Source organism: Arachis ipaensis, chromosome B6, assembly GCF_059453495.1.
Source record: "Arachis ipaensis isolate K30076 ecotype BB chromosome B6, ASM5945349v1, whole genome shotgun sequence".
Classification (NCBI taxonomy): Eukaryota; Viridiplantae; Streptophyta; class Magnoliopsida; order Fabales; family Fabaceae; genus Arachis; species Arachis ipaensis.
In genome coordinates this window covers 65,302,807-65,325,528 of record NC_142441.1, presented here as the reverse complement: position 1 = coordinate 65,325,528, position 22,722 = coordinate 65,302,807, and the positions used below count along the sequence as shown (strand labels likewise).

The 22,722-nt window shown below is 42.4% G+C and overlaps 10 non-coding genes and 27 pseudogenes across 10 annotated transcripts; all 37 read right to left on the bottom strand.

Moving 5' to 3' along the window:
* Nucleotides 1-5,519: 5,519 nt before the first annotated feature.
* On the bottom strand, nucleotides 5,520-5,627 carry LOC148556324 (small nucleolar RNA R71). Its single transcript, XR_015887325.1, has one exon. It is a non-coding gene; the product is annotated as a small nucleolar RNA R71 (small nucleolar RNA).
* A 5,482-nt stretch (nucleotides 5,628-11,109) lies between these two features.
* On the bottom strand, nucleotides 11,110-11,228 carry LOC148556323 (5S ribosomal RNA; annotated as a pseudogene).
* Nucleotides 11,229-11,407: 179 nt separating this feature from the next.
* On the bottom strand, nucleotides 11,408-11,526 carry LOC148556322 (5S ribosomal RNA; annotated as a pseudogene).
* A 190-nt stretch (nucleotides 11,527-11,716) lies between these two features.
* Nucleotides 11,717-11,835, bottom strand: LOC148556321 (5S ribosomal RNA; annotated as a pseudogene).
* A 191-nt stretch (nucleotides 11,836-12,026) lies between these two features.
* On the bottom strand, nucleotides 12,027-12,145 carry LOC148556320 (5S ribosomal RNA). Its single transcript, XR_015890179.1, has one exon. It is a non-coding gene; the product is annotated as a 5S ribosomal RNA (ribosomal RNA).
* A 179-nt stretch (nucleotides 12,146-12,324) lies between these two features.
* Nucleotides 12,325-12,443, bottom strand: LOC148556319 (5S ribosomal RNA; annotated as a pseudogene).
* A 179-nt stretch (nucleotides 12,444-12,622) lies between these two features.
* On the bottom strand, nucleotides 12,623-12,741 carry LOC148556318 (5S ribosomal RNA; annotated as a pseudogene).
* Nucleotides 12,742-12,923: 182 nt separating this feature from the next.
* Nucleotides 12,924-13,042, bottom strand: LOC148556317 (5S ribosomal RNA). Its single transcript, XR_015891768.1, has one exon. It is a non-coding gene; the product is annotated as a 5S ribosomal RNA (ribosomal RNA).
* Nucleotides 13,043-13,228: 186 nt separating this feature from the next.
* On the bottom strand, nucleotides 13,229-13,347 carry LOC148556316 (5S ribosomal RNA; annotated as a pseudogene).
* Nucleotides 13,348-13,545: 198 nt separating this feature from the next.
* LOC148556315 (5S ribosomal RNA) lies at nucleotides 13,546-13,664 on the bottom strand (annotated as a pseudogene).
* Nucleotides 13,665-13,842: 178 nt separating this feature from the next.
* Nucleotides 13,843-13,961, bottom strand: LOC148556314 (5S ribosomal RNA; annotated as a pseudogene).
* A 480-nt stretch (nucleotides 13,962-14,441) lies between these two features.
* LOC148556313 (5S ribosomal RNA) lies at nucleotides 14,442-14,560 on the bottom strand (annotated as a pseudogene).
* Nucleotides 14,561-14,758: 198 nt separating this feature from the next.
* Nucleotides 14,759-14,877, bottom strand: LOC148556312 (5S ribosomal RNA; annotated as a pseudogene).
* Nucleotides 14,878-15,370: 493 nt separating this feature from the next.
* On the bottom strand, nucleotides 15,371-15,489 carry LOC148556311 (5S ribosomal RNA; annotated as a pseudogene).
* Nucleotides 15,490-15,679: 190 nt separating this feature from the next.
* On the bottom strand, nucleotides 15,680-15,798 carry LOC148556310 (5S ribosomal RNA). The gene has a single exon (XR_015891779.1). It is a non-coding gene; the product is annotated as a 5S ribosomal RNA (ribosomal RNA).
* Nucleotides 15,799-15,979: 181 nt separating this feature from the next.
* LOC148556309 (5S ribosomal RNA) lies at nucleotides 15,980-16,098 on the bottom strand (annotated as a pseudogene).
* Nucleotides 16,099-16,287: 189 nt separating this feature from the next.
* Nucleotides 16,288-16,406, bottom strand: LOC148556308 (5S ribosomal RNA). The gene has a single exon (XR_015889327.1). It is a non-coding gene; the product is annotated as a 5S ribosomal RNA (ribosomal RNA).
* Nucleotides 16,407-16,601: 195 nt separating this feature from the next.
* LOC148556307 (5S ribosomal RNA) lies at nucleotides 16,602-16,720 on the bottom strand (annotated as a pseudogene).
* Nucleotides 16,721-16,905: 185 nt separating this feature from the next.
* On the bottom strand, nucleotides 16,906-17,024 carry LOC148556306 (5S ribosomal RNA). The gene has a single exon (XR_015891207.1). It is a non-coding gene; the product is annotated as a 5S ribosomal RNA (ribosomal RNA).
* Nucleotides 17,025-17,205: 181 nt separating this feature from the next.
* Nucleotides 17,206-17,324, bottom strand: LOC148556305 (5S ribosomal RNA; annotated as a pseudogene).
* A 182-nt stretch (nucleotides 17,325-17,506) lies between these two features.
* LOC148556304 (5S ribosomal RNA) lies at nucleotides 17,507-17,625 on the bottom strand (annotated as a pseudogene).
* A 180-nt stretch (nucleotides 17,626-17,805) lies between these two features.
* On the bottom strand, nucleotides 17,806-17,924 carry LOC148556303 (5S ribosomal RNA; annotated as a pseudogene).
* Nucleotides 17,925-18,112: 188 nt separating this feature from the next.
* Nucleotides 18,113-18,231, bottom strand: LOC148556302 (5S ribosomal RNA). Its single transcript, XR_015891753.1, has one exon. It is a non-coding gene; the product is annotated as a 5S ribosomal RNA (ribosomal RNA).
* A 180-nt stretch (nucleotides 18,232-18,411) lies between these two features.
* On the bottom strand, nucleotides 18,412-18,530 carry LOC148556301 (5S ribosomal RNA; annotated as a pseudogene).
* A 195-nt stretch (nucleotides 18,531-18,725) lies between these two features.
* On the bottom strand, nucleotides 18,726-18,844 carry LOC148556300 (5S ribosomal RNA; annotated as a pseudogene).
* A 196-nt stretch (nucleotides 18,845-19,040) lies between these two features.
* On the bottom strand, nucleotides 19,041-19,159 carry LOC148556299 (5S ribosomal RNA; annotated as a pseudogene).
* Nucleotides 19,160-19,341: 182 nt separating this feature from the next.
* Nucleotides 19,342-19,460, bottom strand: LOC148556298 (5S ribosomal RNA). Its single transcript, XR_015891624.1, has one exon. It is a non-coding gene; the product is annotated as a 5S ribosomal RNA (ribosomal RNA).
* A 183-nt stretch (nucleotides 19,461-19,643) lies between these two features.
* Nucleotides 19,644-19,762, bottom strand: LOC148556297 (5S ribosomal RNA; annotated as a pseudogene).
* Nucleotides 19,763-19,952: 190 nt separating this feature from the next.
* Nucleotides 19,953-20,071, bottom strand: LOC148556296 (5S ribosomal RNA; annotated as a pseudogene).
* A 181-nt stretch (nucleotides 20,072-20,252) lies between these two features.
* Nucleotides 20,253-20,371, bottom strand: LOC148556295 (5S ribosomal RNA; annotated as a pseudogene).
* Nucleotides 20,372-20,553: 182 nt separating this feature from the next.
* Nucleotides 20,554-20,672, bottom strand: LOC148556294 (5S ribosomal RNA; annotated as a pseudogene).
* Nucleotides 20,673-20,868: 196 nt separating this feature from the next.
* On the bottom strand, nucleotides 20,869-20,987 carry LOC148556293 (5S ribosomal RNA; annotated as a pseudogene).
* Nucleotides 20,988-21,169: 182 nt separating this feature from the next.
* LOC148556292 (5S ribosomal RNA) lies at nucleotides 21,170-21,288 on the bottom strand. Its single transcript, XR_015891810.1, has one exon. It is a non-coding gene; the product is annotated as a 5S ribosomal RNA (ribosomal RNA).
* Nucleotides 21,289-21,439: 151 nt separating this feature from the next.
* On the bottom strand, nucleotides 21,440-21,558 carry LOC148556291 (5S ribosomal RNA; annotated as a pseudogene).
* A 182-nt stretch (nucleotides 21,559-21,740) lies between these two features.
* LOC148556290 (5S ribosomal RNA) lies at nucleotides 21,741-21,859 on the bottom strand (annotated as a pseudogene).
* Nucleotides 21,860-22,054: 195 nt separating this feature from the next.
* On the bottom strand, nucleotides 22,055-22,173 carry LOC148556289 (5S ribosomal RNA). Its single transcript, XR_015890683.1, has one exon. It is a non-coding gene; the product is annotated as a 5S ribosomal RNA (ribosomal RNA).
* A 183-nt stretch (nucleotides 22,174-22,356) lies between these two features.
* On the bottom strand, nucleotides 22,357-22,475 carry LOC148556288 (5S ribosomal RNA; annotated as a pseudogene).
* Nucleotides 22,476-22,722: the final 247 nt, after the last annotated feature.

Below are 22,722 nucleotides of genomic sequence, written 5' to 3'. Positions count from 1 at the left end.
AAAGTCTTTGCATTATGTTTGTTTATTTTAAAATAAGTAGGCTAGTCTATGTGTGTGCTTGGGTGTTTATTTTCACTTGACAAGAAGCATGTGTTGTCCCCTGCATCTCTAAATTCAATAAAAGAACAGTTTGAATGTGAAGTAAAATGGTTTCTGTTAGATAGAAGTGGAATAAAAGTAAGTGGTGGTATGTGTGTGATTGTATAATAGCTCACTTTTAGTGGATAAAGAGCCAGGATATCTCCTTCTAAGTAAAGAGTGGCCTACTGTCTATGAATCTCAATTGAATTAATTTCCTTGGTTAGAAAGAAAAACAAAAAGAAGAAAAGAAAAAAAAGATAGCCAAAAAGTGGCAGAACAAAAGAAAAACAAAAAGAAACAAAGCTGGACACCAATAGCTTGAACCTTAGAATATATGCCTGTGGTGTCTGTGTATTAGGATCTGCTTGGATTATTAAGCTCTTTGGAGTGCTTCAACACTTGGTGACTTGGGTTAACTAACCCGGGATCATCAGCTGAAAGTCCACTATCAAGAGCAACCTAACTACAAGGCATTTAGTAACCCAAAGAGGTGCTGGGCACCAATGTTCTAAGAAGGAATGTGAGCCAAGTGTCTATAGTGAATAATGTGTCAAGTATAAAATAAAGAAAATGAATTTGTTACACATGACACTCAAATAAAGCTTATGAACAAAGTAATAGCCAAGGATAAAGGAATAATGAGAGGTCATAGCAGTATGTCACTTGAAGCTTGAAGGAGACTTTCTAGGCCTAGGAGTCAATAAGAAGTGAGTATTTGCATATCCACACAAAACCCCATGAACTATCAATAATACTCTGCTAGCATGAACATCCTCTTCTATTTCATTCTTTCTTCTCAATAAATCTTTTCTTGCTTGGGGACAAGCAAGCTTTAAGTTTGGTGTTGTGATGACAAGTCATCCTAGCCTATTTTAGCTAGTCCTTTTCTTTTGTTTTCATTAGAATTATGCACTTTCTTGAGCTACAAGCAAGCTAATTGAGTAGATTTTCATGTTTCCCTTGATTGAACCAACCATATATGAATTCATGCCATTTCATGAGGTTTCATGCTATATTTGTTGCATATTATGAAAGAATGAATATCTCATGATTTTGAGCATAGCTTTGATGAGTTTGGTTGATTAATGATAGGTGAAGAAAGCTTGGAGAAAGGTTGAAGCAAGAAGGAATGGCTAGGAGTGAAGAGAGGACAATGGAATAAGTGAAACTGAACCAGGAAGCAAGAAGCTGGACCTAAAGTTAGCATCAAACTTTTGCACAAACTTTTGGTTGAAAAGTTAGCCCCAACGTTAGCCCCCTAACTTGGAGGCTAACGTTGGAACTTGAAAATTCTCCCCTGGGCTCTGATGAGCGGATAATTTATACGCTTTTTGACATTGTTTTTAGTATGTTTTTAGTAGGATCTAGTTACTTTTAGGGATGTTTTTAATAGATTTTGTGTTAAATTCACATTTCTGGACTTTACTATGAGTTTGTGTGTTTTTCTATGATTTCAGGTATTTTCTGGCTGAAATTGAGGGACTTGAGCAGAAATCAGATTCAGAGGTTGAAGAAGGACTGCTGATGCTGTTGGATTCTGACCTCCCTGCACTCAAAGTGGATTTTCTGGAGCTACAGAACTTGAAATGGCGCGCTTCCAATTGCGTTGGAAATTAGACATCCAGGGCTTTCCAGCAATGTATAATAGTCCATACTTTGGCCAAGAATAGACGACGTAAACTAGCGTTCAACGCCAGCTCTCTGACCAAATCTGGCGTCCAGTGCCAGAAAAGGATCCAAAACCAGAGTTGAACGCCCAAACTGGCACAAATACTGGCGTTCAACTCCACAAATGGCCTCTGCACGTGCAACACTTAGGCTCAGCCCAAACACACACCAAGTGGGCCCCGGAAGTGGATTTATTCATCAATTACTTACTCATGTAAACCCTAGTGACTAGTTTATTATAAATAGGACCTCTTACTATTGTATTAGACGTCTTTTTGACCATCTTTGGATTACCTTATGATCCTTTGATCACGTTTTAGGGGGCTGGCCATCTCGGCCATGCCTGGACCTTCACTTATGTATTTTCATACGGTAGAGTTTCTACACTCCATAGATTAAGGTGTGGAGCTCTGCTGTTCCTCAAAGATTAATGCAAAGTACTTCTGTTTTCTATTCAATTCTTCTTATTTCGCTTCTAAGATATCCATTCGCACCCAAGAACGTGATGAAGGTGATGATTATGTGTGACGCTCATCATCCTTCTCCCTTATGAACGCGTGCCTGACAAACACTTCTGTTCTACATGAATTAAGCTAGAATGAGTATCTCTTAGATCTCCTAACTAGAATCTTCGTGGCGTAAGCTAGAATGATGGCGGCATTCAAGAGAATCCGGAAGGTCTAAACCTTGTCTGTGGTATTCTGAGTAGGATTCAATGATTGAATGACTGTGACGAGCTTCAAACTCGCGAATGCTGGGCGTTAGTGACAGACGCAAAAGGAGGGTGAATCCTATTCCAGCATGATCGGGAACCGACAGATGAATAGCCGTGCCGTGACAGGGTGCGTGAGCATATTATTCACTGAGAGGAGGGGATGTAGCCACTGACAACGGTGATGCCCTTGCATAAAGCCAGCCATGGAAAGGAGTAAGACTGATTGGATGAAGATAGCAGGAAAGCATAGGTTCAGAGGAACGAAAAGTATCTCCATTCGCTTATCTGAAATTCCTACCAATGATTTACATAAGTACCTCTATCTCTATCTTATTATATAATATTCGAAAACACCATTATCACTTTATATCTACCTGACTGAGATTTACAAGGTGACCATAGCTTACTTCATACCAACAATCTCCATGGGATTCGACCCTTACTCACGTAAGGTATTACTTGGACGACCCAGTGCACTTGCTGGTTAGTTGTATCGAAGTTGTGACAGACTGTAAAACTAGATCAGAGTATCTGGCCTAAGAAGCCATTACCAGAGATCACAATTTCGTGCACCAAGTTTTTGGCGCCGTTGCCGGGGATTGTTTGAGTTTGGACAACTGACGGTTCATCCTGTTGCTCAGATTAGGTAATTTTCTTTTTGTTTTCTTTTCAAAAATATTTCAAAAAAATTTCTCATCTGTTTTCGAAAAAAAAAATAAATAAAAATGTTTTCAAAAATTTTATTCAAGATTTTTAAGAATGAATTCTAGTGTTTCATGAAGCATGTGAAGCCTGGCTGGCTGTAAAGCCATGTCTAAATTCTTTTGGACTGAGGCTTCCAAACCATCAGAGGTAAGTTACATACTTGATAAATGATGAGCAGCAATTCGTTATCAAGATCAATATACTCTGGTGTTAAATGCTGAAGCTTGGCTGGCCATTGGCCATGTCTAGTGTTTTGGACCGGAGCTTTCATTGAAAGCTTGGCTGGCTAGTGAGCCATGTCTAATTCCTGGACTGAAGCTTTAGACTAAGAATGCAAGATTCCTGGAATTCATATTAAAAATTTTGGAATCCTTATTTTCCTTTTTCTATTAATTTTCGAAAAATCCAAAAAAATTAGAAAATCATAAAAATCAAAAATATTTTTTGTGTTTCTTGTTTGAGTCTTGAGTCATGTTATAAGTTTGGTGTCAATTGCATGTGCATCTTGCATTTTTCGAAAATTTCATGCATTCATAGTGTTCTTCATGATCTTCAAGTTGTTCTTGGTAAGTCTTCTTGTTTGATCTTGATGATTTTTTGTTTTGTGTCTTTTCATGTTTATCATATGCATTCTTGAATTCTTAGTGTCTAAGCATTAAAGAATTCTAAGTTTGGTGTCTTGCATGTTTTCTTTGCATTAAAAATTTTTCAAAAATATGTTCTTGATGTTCATCTTGACATTCAAAGTGTTCTTGGTGTTCATCTTGACATTCATATCATTCATACATGCATTCATTGTTTTGATCTAAAAATTTCATGCATTGCATCTTTTTAGTGTTTTTCTCTTGCATCATAAAAATTCAAAAATCAAAAAATTATATCTTTCCCTTTTTCTCTCATCAAATTCGAAAATTTGGATTGACTTTTTCAAAAATTTTTAAAATCAAATTGTTTCTCATGAGTCAAATCAAATTTTCAATTTGAAAATCTTATCTTTTTCAAAATCTTTTTCAAAAATCAAATCTTTTTCAAAATTCTTAGTTATTTTCGAAAATTCCAAAAATATTTTTTAAAAATCTTTTTCTTATTTTTATATCAAATTTTCGAAAATAACATAATCAATTAATGTTTTGATTCAAAAATTTGAAGTTTGTTACTTGCTTGTTAAGAAAGATTCAAACTTTGAGTTCTAGAATCATATCTTGTGATTTCTTATGAATCAAGTCATTAATTGAGATTTTAAAAATCAAATCTTTTTCAAAAACTAATTTCTATCATATCTTTTCAAAAATATCTTCTTATCTTATCTTTTTCAAAAATTTGATTTCAAAATATCTTCTCTAACTTCCTAACTTCCTATCTTTTCAAAATTGTTTCAACTAACTAACTAACTTTTTGTTTGTTTCTTAACTTTTTCAAAACTACCTAACTAACTCTCTCTCTCTCATTTTCGAAAATATCTTCCCTCTTTTTCAAATATTTCTTTTTAATTAACTAATTATTTTTATCTTTTATTTTTTATTTCAAAAATTTTCGAAAATTACTAACATTTTTTCAAAAACCATTTTTCAAAAATCACTAACTCTTTTTCAAAATAATTTTCGAAAATTATCCCTCCCCATCTCATTCTATTTATTCATTCATATCCTAACATCTCATCTCACATCTCTTCCATTCGTACAGTTGTGTTTCTTCCTTTACATCACATTCTTTGTCTCCCCCTCTTTTCTTCCACTCATAAAGGGATCCCTATACTGTGGTATAAAGGATCTCTATTATTATTATTATTATTTTTCTGTGCCTTCTTCTTTGTCATATGAGCAGGAGCAAGGACCAAAACATTCTTGTGGAAGCAGATCCAGAACCTGAAAGGACTCTGAAGAGAAAATTAAGAGAAGCAAAAATACAACAATCCAGAGATAACCTTTCAGAAATTTTCGAACAGGCAGAGGAGATGGCAACCGAAAATAATGATAATGCAAGGAAGATGCTTGGTGACTTTACTGCACCTAATTCCAATTTACATGGAAGAAGCATCTCCATTCCTGCCATTGGAGCAAACAACTTTGAGCTGAAACCTCAATTAGTTTCTCTGATGCAGCAGAACTGCAAGTTTCATGGACTTCCATCTGAAGATCCTTTTCAGTTCTTAACTGAATTCTTGCAGATATGTGATACTGTTAAGACTAATGGAGTAGATCCTGAAGTTTACAGGCTCATGCTTTTCCCTTTTGCTGTAAGAGACAGAGCTAGATTATGGTTGGATTTTCAACCTAAAGACAACCTGAACTCTTGGGATAAGCTGGTCACGGCTTTCTTAGCCAAGTACTTTCCTCCTCAAAAGCTGAGCAAGCTTAGAGCTGATGTTCAAACCTTCAGACAGAAAGAAGGTGAATCCCTCTATGAAGCTTGGGAAAGATACAAACAGTTGACCAAAAAGTGTCCTTCTGACATGCTTTCAGAATGGACCATCCTGGATATATTCTATGATGGTTTATCTGAGCTATCAAAGATGTCACTGGACACTTCTGCAGGTGGATCCATTCACCTAAAGAAAACGCCTGCAGAAGCTCAAGAACTCATTGACATGGTTGCTAATAACCAGTTCATGTACACTTCTGAAAGGAATCCTGTGAGTAATGGGACACCTATGAAGAAGGGAGTTCTTGAAGTTGATACTCTGAATGCCATATTGGCTCAGAATAAAATATTGACTCAGCAAGTCAATATGATCTCTCAGAGTCTGCATGGAATGCAAGCTGCATCCAACAGTACTCAAGAGGCTTCTCCTGAAGAAGAAGCTTATGATCCTGAGAACCCTGCAATAGCAGAGGTAAATTACTTAGGTGAACCTTATGGAAACACCTATAACTCAACATGGAGAAATCATCCAAATTTCTCATGGAAGGATCAAAAGCCCCAACAAGGCTTTAATAATGGTGGAAGAAACAGGTTTAGCAATAGCAAGCCTTTTCCATCATCAACTCAGCAAAAGACAGAGAACTCTGAACAAAATGCTTCTAATTTAGCAAATCTAGTCTCTGATCTATCTAAGGCCACTGTAAGTTTCATGAATGAAACAAGGTCTTCCATTAGAAATCTGGAAGCACAAGTGGGCCAGCTGAGTAAAAGGATCACTGAAATCCCTCCTAGTACTCTCCCAAGCAATACAGAAGAGAACCCAAAAGGAGAGTGCAAGGCCATTGACATAAGCGCCATGGCCGAACCTGTGAGGAGAGGAGAGGACGTGAATCCTAAGGAGGAAGACCCCCTGGGACGTCCAGTGGTCAATAAGGAGCTTCCCTCTGAGGAACCAAAGGAATCTGAGACTCTTCTAGAGACCATAGAGATTCCATTGAACCTCCTTATGCCCTTCATGAGCTCTGATGAGTATTCCTCTTCTGAAGAGAATGAGGATGTTACTGAAGAGCAAACTACCAAGTTTCTTGGTGCAATCATGAAGCTGAATGCCAAATTATTTGGCATTGATACTTGGGAAGTTGAACTTCCCTTGTTCATCAATGAACTAAGTGATCTGGATCAACTGACATTGCCTCAGAAGAGACAGGATCCTGGAAAGTTCATAATACCCTGCACCATAGGCACCATGATCTTTAAAGCTCTGTGTGACCTTGGTTCAGGGATAAACCTCATGCCCCTCTCTGTAATAGAGAAACTGGGAATCTATGGGGTGCAAGCTGCTAGAATCTCATTAGAGATGGCAGACAGCTCAAGAAAACAGGCTTATGGACAAGTAGAGGACGTGTTAGTAAAGGTTGAAGGCCTTTACATCCCTGCTGATTTCATAGTCCTGGAAACTGGAAAGGAAGAGGATGAATCCATCATCCTAGGAAGACCTTTCCTGGCCACAGCAAGAGCTGTGATTGATGTTGACAGAGGTGAAATATTCCTTCAATGGAATGAGAACTCCCTTGTGTTTAAAACTCAAGGATCTCCCTCTGCAACCATGAAGAGGAAGCATGAAAAGCTTCTCTCAAAGCAGAGTCAACCAGAGCCCCCACAGTCAAACTCTAAGTTTGGTGTTGGGAGGCCACAACCAAACTCTAAGTTTGGTGTTGAATTCCCATATCCAAACTCTAAGTTTGGTGTTGGAGAGTCTCAACAAAGCTCTGCACATCTGTGAGGCTCCATGAGAGCCTACTGTCAAGCTATTGACATTAAAGAAGCACTTGTTGGGAGGCAACCCAATGTTTATCTAATCCTTATTTTTATTGTTTTTCATGTTTTCTTAGGTTCATGATCATGTGGAGTCACAAAATAAATATAAAAATTGAAAACGGAATCAAAAACAGCAGAAGAAAAATCACATCCTGGAGGAGCATCTGTCTGGCGTTCAAACGCCAGAACAGAGCATAGTTCTGGGCGTTGGCGTTGAACGCCCAGAATGGGAGCATCCTGGCGCTGAACGCCCAGAACAAGCATGGTTCTGGCGTTCAACGCCAGAAATGGCAGCAAAGGGGCGTTGAACGCCCAAAATGGGCACCAACCTGGCGCTGAACGCCCAGAGTTGTGTGCAAGGGCATTTTACATGCCTAAATTGGTGCAGGGATGTAAATGCCTTGACACCTCAGGATCTGTGGACCCCACAGGATCATCTCAGGATCTGTGGACCCCATAGGATCCCCACCTACCTCATCATCTCTCTTTCCATTCATGATCATCCCTTCTTTTTTTCCATTTACCATTCACATCCATACACCCACTACCTTCAAAAATTCAACATCTCTCTCCCACCCAATCCCACCCATATGGCCGAATACACACTCCCATCCATCTCCTCCATATCTTCTTCTTATTCTTCTATTCTTTCTTTTTTTGCTCGAGGGCGAGCAACATTCTAAGTTTGGTGTGGTAAAAGCATAGCTTTTTTGTTTTTTTTCCATAACCATTGATGGCACTTAAGGCTAGAGAAACCTCTAGAAAGAGGAAAGGGAAGACAAAAGCTTCCATCAAGGGTCTATAGCTCAGTGGTAGAACATTTGACTGCAAATCAAGAGATCCCTGAGATACCTCAAGGGATAAATTTTCTTCCACACAATTATTGGAAGCAACTAAGGGTGGAACATCAAGAGCACTCCATCATCCTTCATGAAATCAGAGAAGATCTAAAAGCACTGAAGGAGGAGCAACAAAGGCAAGGAAGAGACATAGAAGAGCTCAAGGACATCATTGATTCCTCAAGAAGGAAATGCCACCATCACTAAGGTGGATTCATTCCTTGTTCTTAATTCTTCTGCTTTTCGTTTTCTATGTTATGTGCTTATCTATGTTTGTGTCTTCATTACATGATCATTAGTAGTTAGTAACTTTGTCTTAAAGTTATAAATGTCCTATGAATCCATCACCTCTCTTAAATGAAAAATGTTTTAATTCAAAAGAATAAGAAGTACATGAGTTTCGAATTTATCCTTGAACTTAGTTTAATTATATTGATGTGGTGACAATGCTTCTTGTTTTCTGAATGTATGCTTGAACAGTGCATATGTCTTTCGAAGTGGTTGTTTAAGAATGTTAAATATGTTGGCTCTTGAAAGAATGATGACTAGGAGACATGTTATTTGATAATCTGAAAAATCATAAAAATGATTCTTGAAGCAAGAAAAAGCAGCAAAGAACAAAGCTTGCAGAAAAAAAAAATAAAAAATAGGCGAAAAAAAAAATATAGAAAGAAAAAGAAAAAGCAAGCAGAAAAAGCCAAAGCTCTTAAAACCAAGAGGCAAGAGCAAAAAGCCAATAACCCTTAAAACCAAAAGGCAAGGGAAATAAAAAGGATCCCAAGGCTTTCAGCATCAGTGGATAGGAGGGCCTAAAGGAATAAAATCCTGGTCTAAGCGGCTAAACCAAGCTGTCCCTAACCATGTGCTTGTGGCATGTAGGTGTCAAGTGAAAACTTGAGACTGAGCGGTTAAAGTCAAGGTCCAAAGCAAAAAAAAAAAAAAAGAGTGTGCTTAAGAACCCTGGACACCTCTAATTGGGGACTTTAGCAAAGCTGAGTCACAATCTGAAAAGGTTCACCCAATTATGTGTCTGTGGCATTTATGTATCCGGTAGTAATACTGGAAAACAAAGTGCTTAGGGCCACGGCCAAGACTCATGAAATAGCTGTGTTCAAGAATCATCATACTAAACTAGGAAAATCAATAACACTATCTGAACTCTGAGTTCCTATAGATGCCAATCATTCTGAACCCAATGGATAAAGTGAGATGCCAAAACTATTCAAGAGGCAAAAAGCTATAAGTCCCGCTCATATGATTGAAGCTCTGTTTCATTGATAGTTTGGAATTTATAGTATATTCTCTTCTTTTTATCCTATTTGATTTTCAGTTGCTTGGGGACAAGCAACAATTTAAGTTTGGTGTTGTGATGAGCGGATAATTTATACGCTTTTTGACATTGTTTTTAGTATGTTTTTAGTAGGATCTAGTTACTTTTAGGGATGTTTTTAATAGATTTTGTGTTAAATTCACATTTCTGGACTTTACTATGAGTTTGTGTGTTTTTCTGTGATTTCAGGTATTTTCTGGCTGAAATTGAGGGACTTGAGCAGAAATCAGATTCAGAGGTTGAAGAAGGACTGCTGATGCTGTTGGATTCTGACCTCCCTGCACTCAAAGTGGATTTTCTGGAGCTACAGAACTTGAAATGGCGCGCTTCCAATTGCGTTGGAAAGTAGACATCCAGGGCTTTCCAGCAATGTATAATAGTCCATACTTTGACCAAGAATAGACGACGTAGACTGGCGTTCAACGCCAGCTCTCTGACCAAATCTGGCGTCCAGCGCCAGAAAAGGATTCAAAACCAGAGTTGAACGCCCAAACTGGCACAAATACTGGCGTTCAACTCCACAAATGGCCTCTGCACGTGCAACACTTAGGCTCAGCCCAAACACACACCAAGTGGGCCCCGGAAGTGGATTTATTCATCAATTACTTACTCATGTAAACCCTAGTGACTAGTTTATTATAAATAGGACCTCTTACTATTGTATTAGACGTCTTTTTGACCATCTTTGGATTACCTTATGATCCTTTGATCACGTTTTAGGGGGCTGGCCATCTCGGCCATGCCTGGACCTTCACTTATGTATTTTCATACGGTAGAGTTTCTACACTCCATAGATTAAGGTGTGGAGCTCTGTTGTTCCTCAAAGATTAATGCAAAGTACTTCTGTTTTCTATTCAATTCTTCTTATTTCGCTTCTAAGATATCCATTCGCACCCAAGAACGTGATGAAGGTGATGATTATGTGTGACGCTCATCATCCTTCTCCTTTATGAACGCGTGCCTGACAAACACTTCTGTTCTACATGAATTAAGCTAGAATGAGTATCTCTTAGATCTCCTAACCAGAATCTTTGTGGCGTAAGCTAGAATGATGGCGGCATTCAAGAGAATCCGGAAGGTCTAAACCTTGTCTGTGGTATTCTGAGTAGGATTCAATGATTGAATGACTGTGACGAGCTTCAAACTCGCGAGTGCTGGGCGTTAGTGACAGACGCAAAAGGAGGGTGAATCCTATTCCAGCATGATCGGGAACCGACAGATGAATAGCCGTGCCGTGACAGGGTGCGTGAGCATATTATTCACTGAGAGGAGGGGATGTAGCCACTGACAACGGTGATGCCCTTGCATAAAGCCAGCCATGGAAAGGAGTAAGACTGATTGGATGAAGATAGCAGGAAAGCATAGGTTCAGAGGAACGAAAAGTATCTCCATTCACTTATCTGAAATTCCTACCAATGATTTACATAAGTACCTCTATCCCTATCTTATTATATAATATTCGAAAACACCATTATCACTTTATATCTACCTGACTGAGATTTACAAGGTGACCATAGCTTGCTTCATACCAACAATCTCCGTGGGATTCGACCCTTACTCACGTAAGGTATTACTTGGACGACCCAGTGCACTTGCTTCATACCAACAATCTCCCAGGAGGTCACCCATCCTGGTACTACTCTCGCCCAAGCACGCTTAACTGCGGAGTTCTGATGGGATCCGGTGCATTAGTGCTAGTATGATTGCACCTATTAAAGTATGCACACAAAATTATCATAAGCATGTGTCGCGACATAGGGTAAGTCGAGTTGCGATGCCCTACGGACCCGTGGGAGCTTACCGGAAAATAGGTCATTAAGGCTCGCTTTAGCTAAACTATTCAAGATAGCGTCGTTTAAAGAACGAGGGTAAGAACGACGTAAAAAAAAACATGTGCAACACGATGACTTCCCAGGAGGTCACCCATTTTAGTACTACTCTCGCCCAAGCACGCTTAACTGCAGAGTCCTGTTAGGATCCGGTGCAGTAGTGCCGGTATAATCGCACCTATTAAAGTATACGCACACAATTATCATAAGCTTGTGTCGCGACGTAGGGTAAGTCGAGCTGCGAAGCCCTGTGGGACCGTGGGAGCTTGCTGGAAATCAGGTCATTAAGGCTCGCTTTAGCTAAAGTATTCAAGATAGTGTCATTTAAAGAATGAGGGTAAGCACGATGTAAAAAAAAAAAAAAGAAAAAGAGGTGCAACACGAGGACTTCCAAGGAGGTCACCCATCCTAGTACTACTCTCGCCCAAGTAAGCTTAACTGCGGATTTCTGATGGAATCCGGTGCATTAGTGCTAGCATGATCGCACCTATTAAAGTATGCGCACACAATTATCATAAGCATGTCCTGCGGCGTAGGGTAAGTCGAGCTGCGAAGCCCTGCGGGGCCTGTGCGAGCTTGTCGAAAATCAGGTCATTGAGGCTCGCTTTAGCTAAAATATTCAAGGTAGCGTCGTTTAAAGAACGAGGGTAAGTACGATGTAAAAAAAAAAAAAAGAAAAAAAGGTGCATCACGAGGACTTCCCAGGAGGTCACCCATCCTAGTACTACTCTCGCCCAAGCACGCTTAACTGCGGAGTTCTGATGGGATCCGGTGCATTAGTGCTGGTATGATCGCACCTATTAAAATATGCGCACACAATTATCATAATCATGTCTTGCGACGTAGTGTAAGTCGAGTTGCGAAGCCCTGTGGGGCCCATACGAGCTTGTCGAAAATCAGGTCATTGAGGCTCGCTTTATCTAAACTATTTAAGATAGCGTCATTTGAAGAACGAGGGTAAACATGATGTAAAAAAAAATGTTGCATCACAAGGACTTCCCAGGAGGTCACCCATCTTAGTACTACTCTCGCTCAAGCACGCTTAACTGCAGAGTTCTAATGGGATCCGGTGCATGAGTGCTGGTATGATCACACCTGTTAAAGTATGCGCACACAATTATCATAAGCATGTCTCGCGACGAAGGGTAAGTCGAGCTGCGAAGCCCTGCGGAGCCCGTGCGAGCTTGCCGAAAATCAGGTCATTGAGGGTCGCTTTAGCTAAACAATTCAAGATAGCGACATTTAAAGAACGAGGGTAAACAAGATGTAAAAAAAAACGTTGCATCACAAGGACTTCCCAGGAGATCATCCATCTTAGTACTACTCTCGCTCAAGCACGCTTAACTGCGGAGTTCTAATGGGATCCGGTGCATGAGTGCTGGTATGATCGCACCTATTAAAGTATGCGCACACAATTATCATAAGCATGTCTCGCGACGTAGGGTAAGTCGAGCTGGGAAGCCCTGCGGAGCCCGTGCGAGCTTGTCGAAAATTAGGTCATTGAGGGTCGCTTTAGCTAAACTATTCAAGATAGGGTCGTTTAAAGAACGAGGGTAAGAACAACGTAAAAAAAAAAAGAGGTGCAACATGAGGACTTCCCAGGAGGTCACCCATCCTAGTACTACTCTCGCCCAAGCACGCTTAACTGTGGAGTTCTGATGGGATCCGGTGCATTATTGCTGGTATGATCGCACCTATTAAAATACACGCACATAATTATCATAAGAATGTCTCGCGATGTAGGGTAAGTCGAGCTGCGAATCCTTGCGGGGCCCGTGCGAGCTTGCCTTAAATCAGGTCATTGAGACTCGCTTTAGCTAAACTATTCAAGATAGCGTCGTTTAAAGAACAAGGGTAAGCACGACGTAAAATAAAAAAAAAAGAGGTGCAACACGAGGACTTCCCAGGAGGTCACCCATCCTAGTACAACTCTCGCCCAAGCACGCTTAACTGCAGAGTTCTGTTGGGATCCGGTGCAACAGTGTTGGTATGATCGCACCTATTAAAGTATGCACACACAATTATCATAAGCATGTCTCGCGACGTAGGGTAAGTCGAGCTTTGAAACCCTGCGGGGCCCGTGTCAGCTTGCCGAAAATCACGTCATTAAGGCTCGCTTTAGCTAAACAATTCAAGATAGCGTCGTTTAAAGAACGAGGGTAAGCACGACGTTAAAAAAAAAGAAAAAAAAAGAAAAAAGAGGTGCAACACGAGGACTTCCTAGGAGGTCACCCATCCTAATACTACTCTCGCCGAAGCACGCTTAAATGCGGAGTTCTGATGGGATCCGGTGCATTAATGCTGTTACAATCGCACCTATTAAAGTATGCGCACACAATTATCATAATCATGTCTTACGACGTAGTGTAAGTCGAGCTACGAAGCCCTGTGGGGCCCGTACGAGCTTGTCGAAAATCAGGTCATTGAGGCTCGCTTTATCTAAACTATTCAAGATAGCGTCGTTTGAAGAACGAGGGTAAACACGATGTAAAAAAAATGTTGCATCACAAGGACTTCCCAGGAGGTCACCCATCTTAGTACTACTCTCGCTCAAGCACGCTTAACTGCGGAGTTCTAATGGGATCCGGTGCATGAGTGCTGGTATGATCACACCTATTAAAGTATGCGCACACAATTATCATAAGCATGTCTCGCGACGTAGGGTAAGTCGAGCTGCGAAGCCCTGCGGAGCCCGTGCGAGCTTGCCGAAAATCAGGTCATTGAGGGTCGCTTTAGCTAAACAATTCAAGATAGCGTCGTTTAAAGAACGAGGGTAAACACGATGTAAAAAAAAACGTTGCATCACAAGGACTTCCCAGGAGATCATCCATCTTAGTACTACTCTCGCTCAAGCACGCTTAACTGCGGAGTTCTAATGGGATCCGGTGCATGAGTGTTGGTATGATCATACCTATTAAAGTATGTGCACACAATTATCATAAGCATGTCTCGCGACGTAGGGTAAGTTGAGCTGCGAAGCCCTGCGGAGCCCGTGCGAGCTTGCCGAAAATTAGGTCATTGAGGGTCGCTTTAGCTAAACTATTCAAGATAGGGTCGTTTAAAGAACGAGGGTAAGAACAACGTAAAAAAAAAAAGAGGTGCGACTCGAGGACTTCCCAGGAGGTCACCCATCCTAGTACAACTCTCCCCCAAGCACGCCTAACTGCAGAGTTCTGTTGGGATCGGGTGCAACAGTGTTGGGTTGATCGCACCTATTAAAGTATGCACACACAATTATCATAAGCCTGTCTCGCGACGTAGGGTAAGTCGAGCTGCGAAACCCTACGGGGCCCGTGCGAGCTTGCCGAAAATCACGTTATTAAGGCTCGCTTTAGCTAAACAATTCAAGATAGCGTCGTTTAAAGAACGAGGGTAAGCACGACGTTAAAAAAAAGAAAAAAAAAAGAAAAAAGAGGTGCAACACGAGGACTTCTCAGGAGGTCACCCATCCTAATACTACTCTCGTCGAAGCACGCTTAAATGCGGAGTTCTGATGGGATCCGGTGCATTAGTGCTGTTATGATCGCACCTATTAAAGTATGCGCACACAATTATCATAATCATGTCTAGCGACATAGGGTAAGTTGAGCTGCGAAACCCTGCGGGGCCCGTGCGAGCTTGTTGAAAATCAGGTCATTGAGGCTCGCTTTAGCTAAACAATTCAAGATAGCGTCGTTTAAACAACGAGGGTAAGCATGACGTAAAAAAAAAAAACGTTGCGTCACAAGGACTTCCCAGGAGGTCACCCATCCTAGTACTACTCTCGCTCAAGCACGCTTAACCGCGGAGTTCTAATGGGATCTGGTGATGAGTGCTGGTATGATGACACCTATTAAAGTATGCGCACACAATTATCATAAGCATGTCTTGCGACGTAGGGTAAGTCGAGCTGCGAAGCCCTGCGGGGCCCGTGCGAGCTTGCCGAAAATCAGGTCATTGAGGCTCGCTTTAGCTAAACTATTCAAGATAGCGTCGTTTAAAGAACGAGGGTAAGAACGACGTAAAAAAATAGAAAAAGAAAAAAGAGGTGCAACACGAGGACTTCACAAGAGGTCACCCATCCAAGTACTACTATCTCCTAAGCACGCTGAACTGTGGAGTTCTGATGGGATCCGGTGCATTAGTGCTGGTATGATCGCCTCTGTTAAAGTATGCGCACACAATTATCATAATCATGTCTTGCGACGTAGGGTAAGTTGAGCTGCGAAACCCTGCGGGGACCGTGCGAGCTTGTAAAAAATTAGGTCATTGAGGCTCGCTGTAGCTAAACAATTCAAGATAGCGTCGATTAAAGAACAAGGGTAAGCACGACTTAAAAAAAAGAAAAAGAAAAGAGGTGCAACACGAGGACTTCTGAGGAGGTCACCCATCCTAGTACTACTCTCGCCCAAGCACGCTTAACGGCGGAGTTTTGATGGGATCCGGTGCATTAGTGCTGGTATGATCGCACCTATCAAAGTATGCGCACAAAATTATCATAAGCATGTGTCGCGACATAGGGTAAGTCGAGCTGCGAAACCCTATGGGCCCGTGGGAGCTTGCCGAAAATCAGGTCATTAAGGCTCGCTTTAGCTAAACTATTCAAGATAGCGTCGTTTAAAGAACGAGGGTAAGAACGACGCAAAAAAAAAAGCAGCTGCAACACGAGGACTTCCCAGGAGGTCACCCATTTTAGTACTACTATCGCCCAAGCACGCTTAACTGCGGAGTTCTGTTGGGATCCGGTGCAATAGTGCTGGTATGATCGCACCTATTAAAGTATGCGCACACAATTATCATAAGCTTGTGTCGCGACGTAGGGTAAGTCGAGCTGCGAAGCCCTACGCGCCCGTGGGAGCTTGCCGAAAATCAGGTCATTAAGGCTTGCTTTAGCTAAAATATTCAAGATAGCGTCGTTTAAAGAGTGAGGGTAAGCACGATGTAAAAAAAAAAAAGGAAAAAGAGGTGCAACACGAGGACTTTCCAGGAGGTCACCCATCCTAGTACTACTCTCGCCCATGCACGCTTAACTGCGGAGTTCTGATGGGATCCGGTGCATTCGTGCTGGTATGATCGCACCTATTAAAGTATGCGTACACAATTATCATAAGCATGTCTCGTGGCGTAGGGTAAGTCGAGCTGCAAAGCCTTGCGGGGCCCGTGCGAGCTTGCAGAAAATCAGGTCAATGAGGCTCGCTTTAGCTAAACTATTCAAGATAGCGTCGTTTAAATAACGAGGGTAGGGACGACGTAAAAAAAATAAAAAAAAGAAAAAAGAGGTGCAACACGAGGACTTCCCAGGAGGTCACCCATCATAATACTACTCTCCCCGAAGAACGCTTAACTGAGGAGTTCTGATGGGATCCGGTGCATTAGTGCTGGTATGATCGCACCTATTAAAGTATGCGCACAGAATTATCATAATCATGTCTTGCGACATAGGGTAAGTTGAGCTGCGAAACCCTGCGGGGTCCCGTGTGAACTTGTCGAAAATAAGGTCATTGAGGCTCGCTTTAGCTAAACAATTCAAGATAGCGTCGTTTAAAGAACGAGTGTAAGCACGACGTAAAAGAAAAAAAAGAGGTGCAACACGAGCACTTCCCAGGAGGTCACCCATCCTAGTACTACTCTCGCCCAAGCACGCTTAACTGCAGAGTTCTGATAGGATCCGGTGCATTAGTGCTGGTATGATCACACCTATTAAAGTATGCGCACATAATTATCATAAGCATGTCTCGCGACATAGGGTAAGTCGAGCTGCAAAGCCTTGCGGGGCCCGTGCGAGCTTGTCAAAAATCAGGTCAATGAGGCTCGCTTTAGCTAAACTATTCAAGATAGCGTCATTTAAAGAACTAGGGTAAGAACGATGTAAAAAAAAAAGAAGTGCAACACGAGGACTTCCTAGGAGGTAACCCATCCTAGTACGACTCTCACCCAAGCACGCTTAACTGCAGAGTTCTGATGGGATCCGGTGCATTAGTGCTGGTATGATCGCACCTATTAAAGTATGCGCACACAATTATCATAATCATGTCTTGCGACATAGGGTAAGTTGAGCTGCGAAACCCTGCGGGGCCCGTGTGAACTTATCGAAAATGAGGTCATTGAGGCTCGCTTTAGCTAAACAATTCAAGATAACGTCGTTTAAAGAACAAGGGTAAGCACGACGTAAAAAAAAAAAGAGGTTCAACACGAGGACTTCCCAGGAGGTCACCCATCTTAGTACTACTCTCCCCCAAGCACGCTTAACTGCGGAGTTCTAATGGGATCCGATGCATTAGTGCTGGTGTGATCACACCTATTAAAGTATGCGCATACAATTATCATAAGCATGTCTCGCGACGTAGGGTAAGTCGAGCTGCAAAGCCTTGCGGGGCCCGTGCGAACTTGCAGAAAGTCAGGTCAATGAGGCTCGCTTTAGCTAAACAATTCAAGATAGCGTCGTTTAAAGAACGAGGGTAAGAACGACGTAAAAAAAAAGAAGTGCAACACGAGGACTTCCTAGGAGGTAATCCATCCTAGTACTACTCTCACTCAAGCACGCTTAACTGCAGAGTTCTGATGGGATCCGGTGCATTAGTGCTGGTATGATCGCACCTATTAAAGTATGCGCACAAAATTATCATAAGCATGTGTCGCGACGTAGGGTAAATCGAGCTGCGAAACCCTGCAGGGCCCGTGCGAGCTTGCCGAAAATCAGGTCATTAATGCTCGCTTTAGCTAAACAATTCAAGATAGCGTCGTTTAAAGAACGAGGGTAAGCACGACGTAAAAAAAAAAGAAAAAAGAGGTGCAACACGAGGACTTCCCAGGAGGTCACCCATCTTAATACTACTCTCGCCGAAGAACGCTTAACTACGGAGTTCTGATGGGATCCGGTGCATTAGTGCTGGTATGGTCGCACCTATTAAAGTATGCGCACGAAATTATCATAATCATGTCCTGCAACATAGGGTAAGTTGAGCTGCGAAACCCTGCGGGGCCCGTGCGAACTTGTCAAAAATCAGGTCATTGAGGCTCGCTTTAGCTAAACAATTCAAGATAGCGTCGTTTAAAGAACGAGGGTAAGCACGGCGTAAAAAAAAAGAAGTGCAACACGAGGACTTCCTAGGAGGTAACCCATCCTAGTACTACTCTCACCCAAGCACGCTTAACTGCAGAGTTCTGATGGGATCCGGTGCATTACTGCTGGTATGATCGCACCTATTAAAGTATGCGCACAAAATTATCATAAGCATGTGTCGCGACGTAGGGTAAATCGAGCTGTGAAACCCTGCGGGGCCCGTGCGAGCTTGCCCAAAATCAGGTCATGAAGGCTCGATTTAGCTAAACAATTCAAGATAGCGTCGTTTAAAGAACGAGGGTAAGCACGACGTAAAAAAAAAAAAAGAAAGAAAAAAGAGGTGCAACACAAGGACTTCCCAGGAGGTCACCCATCCTAATACTACTCTCGCCGAAGAACGCTTAACTGCGGAGTTCTGATGGGATCCGGTGCATTAGTGCTGGTATGATCGCACCTATTAAAGTATGCGCACACAATTATCATAATCATGTCTTGCGACATAGGGTTAGTTGAGCTGAGAAACCCTGCGGGGCCCGTGCGAACTTGTCGAAAATCAGGTCAATGACGCTCGCTTTAGCTAAACTATTCAAGATAGTGTCGTTTAAGGAACGAGGGTAAGCACGACGTAAAAAAAAAGAAAAAAAAGAAAAAAGAGGTGCAACACGAGGACTTCCCAGGAGGTCACCCATCCTAATACTACTCTCGCCGAAGAACGCTTAACTGCGGAGTTCTGATGGGATCCGGTGTATAAGTGCTGGTATGATCACACCTATTAAAGTATGCGCACACAATTATCATAATCATGTCTTGCGACATAGGGTAAGTTGAGCTGCGAAACCCTGCGGGGCCAGTGCGAACTTGTCGAAAATCAGGTCATTGAGGCTCGCTTTAGCTAAACAATTCAAGATAGCGTCGTGTAAAGAATGAGAGTAAGCACGACGTAAAAAAAAAAAGAGGTGCAACACGAGGAATTCCCAGGAGGTCACCCATCCTAGTACTACTCTCGCCCAAGCACGCTTAACTGCGGAGTTCTAATGGTATCCGATGCATTAGTGCTGGTATGATCACACCTATTAAAGTATGCGGACACAATTATCATAAGCATGTCTCGCGACGTAGGGTAAGTCGGGCTGCAAAGCCTTGCGGGGCCCGTGCGAGCTTGCAGAAAATCAGGTCAAAGAGGCTCGCTTTTGCTAAACTATTCAAGATAGCGTCGTTTAAAGAACGAGGGTAAGAACGACGTAAAAAAAAAAGAGAAGTGCAACACGAGGACTTCCTAGGAGGTAACCCATCCTAGTACAACTCTCACCCTAGCACGCTTAACTGCAGAGTTTTGATGGGATCCGGTGCATTAGTGCTGGTATGATCGCACCTATTAAAGTATGCGCACAAAATTATGATAAGCATGTGTCGCGACGTAGGGTAAATCGAGCTGCGAAACCCTGCGGGGCCCGTGCGAGCATGCCGAAAATCAGGTCATTAAGTCTCGCTTTAGCTAAACAATTCAAGATAGCGTCGTTTAAAGAACGAGGGTATGCACGACGTAAGAAAAAGAAAAAAAAAAGAGGTGCAACACGAGGACTTCCTAGGAGGTCACCTATCCTAATACTACTCTCACCGAAGAACGCTTAACTGCGGAGTTCTGATGGGATCCGGTGCATTAGTGCTGGTATGATCGCACCTATTAAAGTATGCGCGCACAATTATCATAATCATGTCTTGCGATATAGGGTAAGTCAAGCTGCAAAGCCCTGCGGGGCCCATACGAGCTTGTCGAAAATAAGGTCATTGAGGCGCGCTTTAGCTAAACTATTCAAGATAGAGTCATTTAAAGAACGAGGGTAAGCACGACGTAAAAAAAAAAACGTTGCATCACAAAGACTTCCCAGGAGGTCACCCATCTTAGTACTACTCTCGCTCAAGCATGCTTAACTACGGAGTTCTAATGGGATCCGGTGCATGAGTGCTAGTATGATCTCACCTATTAAAGTATGCGCACACAATTATCATAAGTACGTCTCGCGACGTAGGGTAAGTCAAGCTGCGAAGCCCTGCGGAGCCCGTGCGAGCTTGTCGAAAATCAGGTCATTGAGGCTCGCTTTAGCTAAACTATTCAAGATTGCGTCGTTTAAAGAACGAGGGTAAGCACGACGTAAAAAAAAAAAGAGGTGCAACACGAGGACTTCCTTGGAGGTAACCCATCCTAGTACTCCTCTCATCCAAGCACGCTTAACTGCGGAGTTCTGATGGGATCCAGTGCATTAGTGCTGGTATGATAGCACCTATTAAAGTATGCGCACACAATTATCATAAGCATGTCTCGCGACGTAGGGTAAGTTGAGCTGCGAAACCCTGCGGGGCCCGTGCAAACTTGCCGAAAATCAGGTCATTAAGGCTTGCTTTAGCTAAATAATTCAAGATAGCGTGTTTAAAGAACGAGGGTAAGCTCGACGTAAAAAAAAAAGAAAAAAAAGAAAAAAGAGGTGCAACAGGAGGACTTTCCAGGAGGTCACCCATCCTAGTACTACTCTCGCCAAAGCACGCTTAACTGCGGAGTTCTGATGGGATCCGGTGCATTAGTGCTGGTATGATCGCACCTATTAAAGTATGCGCACACAATTATCATAATCATATCTTGCGACGTAGGGTAAGTTGAGCTGCGAAATCCTGTGGGGCCCGTGCGAGCTTGTCGAAAATCAGGTCATTGAGGCTCGCTTTAGCTAAACAATTCAAGATAGCATCGTTTAAAGAACGAGGGTAAGCAGGACCTAAAAAAAAAAAGAGGTGCAACACGAGGACTTCCCAGGAGGACACCCATCCTTGTACTACTCTCGCCCAAGCACGCTTAACTGCGGAGTTCTGATGGGATCAGGTGCATTAGTGCTGGTATGATCGCATCTATTAAAGTATGCGCACACAATTATGATAAGCATGCCCCGCGACGTAGGGTATGTCGCGCTGCGAAGCCCTGCGTGGCCCGTACGAGCTTGTCAAACTATTCATGATAGCGTCGTTTAAAGAACGAGGGTAAGCATGACGTAAAAAAAAATAACGTTGCATCACGAGGACTTCCCAGGAGGTCACCCATCCTAGTACTACTCTCGCTCAAGCACGCTTAAATGCGGAGTTCTAATGGGATCCGGTGCATGAGTGCTGGTATGATAATAGCTATTAAAGTATGCGCACACAATTATCATAAGCATGTCTTGCAACGTAGGGTAAGTCGAGCTGCGAAGCCCTGCGGGGCACGTGCGAGCTTGTCGAAAATAAGGTCATTTAGGCTCACCTTAGCTAAACTATTCAAGATAGCGTCGTTTAAAGAACGAGGGTAAGAACGACGTAAAAAAGAAAAGAGGTGCAACCCGAGGACATCCCAAGAGGTCACCCATCCTAGTACAACTCTCGCTCAAGCACGCTTAACTGCAGAGTTCTGTTGGGATTCGGTGCAATAGTGCTGGTATGATCGCACCGATTAAAGTATGCGCACACAATTATCATAAGCATATCTCGCGACGTAGGGTAAGTCGAGCTGCGAAGCCCTGCGGGGCCCGTGCGAGCTTGCCGAAAATCAGGTCATGAAGGCTCGCTTTAGCTAAACAATTTAAGATAGCGTCGTTTAAAGAATCAGGGTAAGCACGACGTAAAAAAAATAAAAAAAAGAAAAAAGAGGTGCAACACGAGGACTTCCCAGGAGGTCACCCATCCTAGTACTACTCTTGCCCAAGCACGCTTAACTGCAGAGTTCTGATGGGATCCGGTGCATTAGTGCTGGTATGATCGCACCTATTAATGTATAAGCACACAATTATCATAATCATGTCTTGTGACGTAGTGTAAGTTGAGCTGCGAAACCCTGCGGGCCCCGTGCGAGATTGTCGAAAATCAGGTCATTGAGGCACGCTTTAGCTAAACAATTCAAGATAGCGTTGTTTAAAGAACGAGGGTAAGCACGACGTAAAAAAAAAAAAGAGGTGCAACATGAGGACTTCCCAGGAGGACACCCATCCTAGTACTACGCTCGCCCAAGGACGCTTAACTGCGGAGTTTTGATGGGATCTGGTGCATTACTGCTGGTATGATCGCACCTATTAAAGTATACACACACAATTATCATAAGCATGTCTCGCGACGTAGGGTAAGTCTAGCTGCGAAGCCCTGCGGGGCCCGTACGAGCTTGTCAAAAATCAGGTCATTGAAGCTCACTTTAGCTAAACTATTCAAGATAGCGTCGTTTAAAGAAAGAGGGTAAGCACGACGTAAAAAAAAAAAAACGTTACATCACGAGGACTTCCCTGGAGGTCACCCATCCTAGTAATACTCTCGCTTGAGCACGC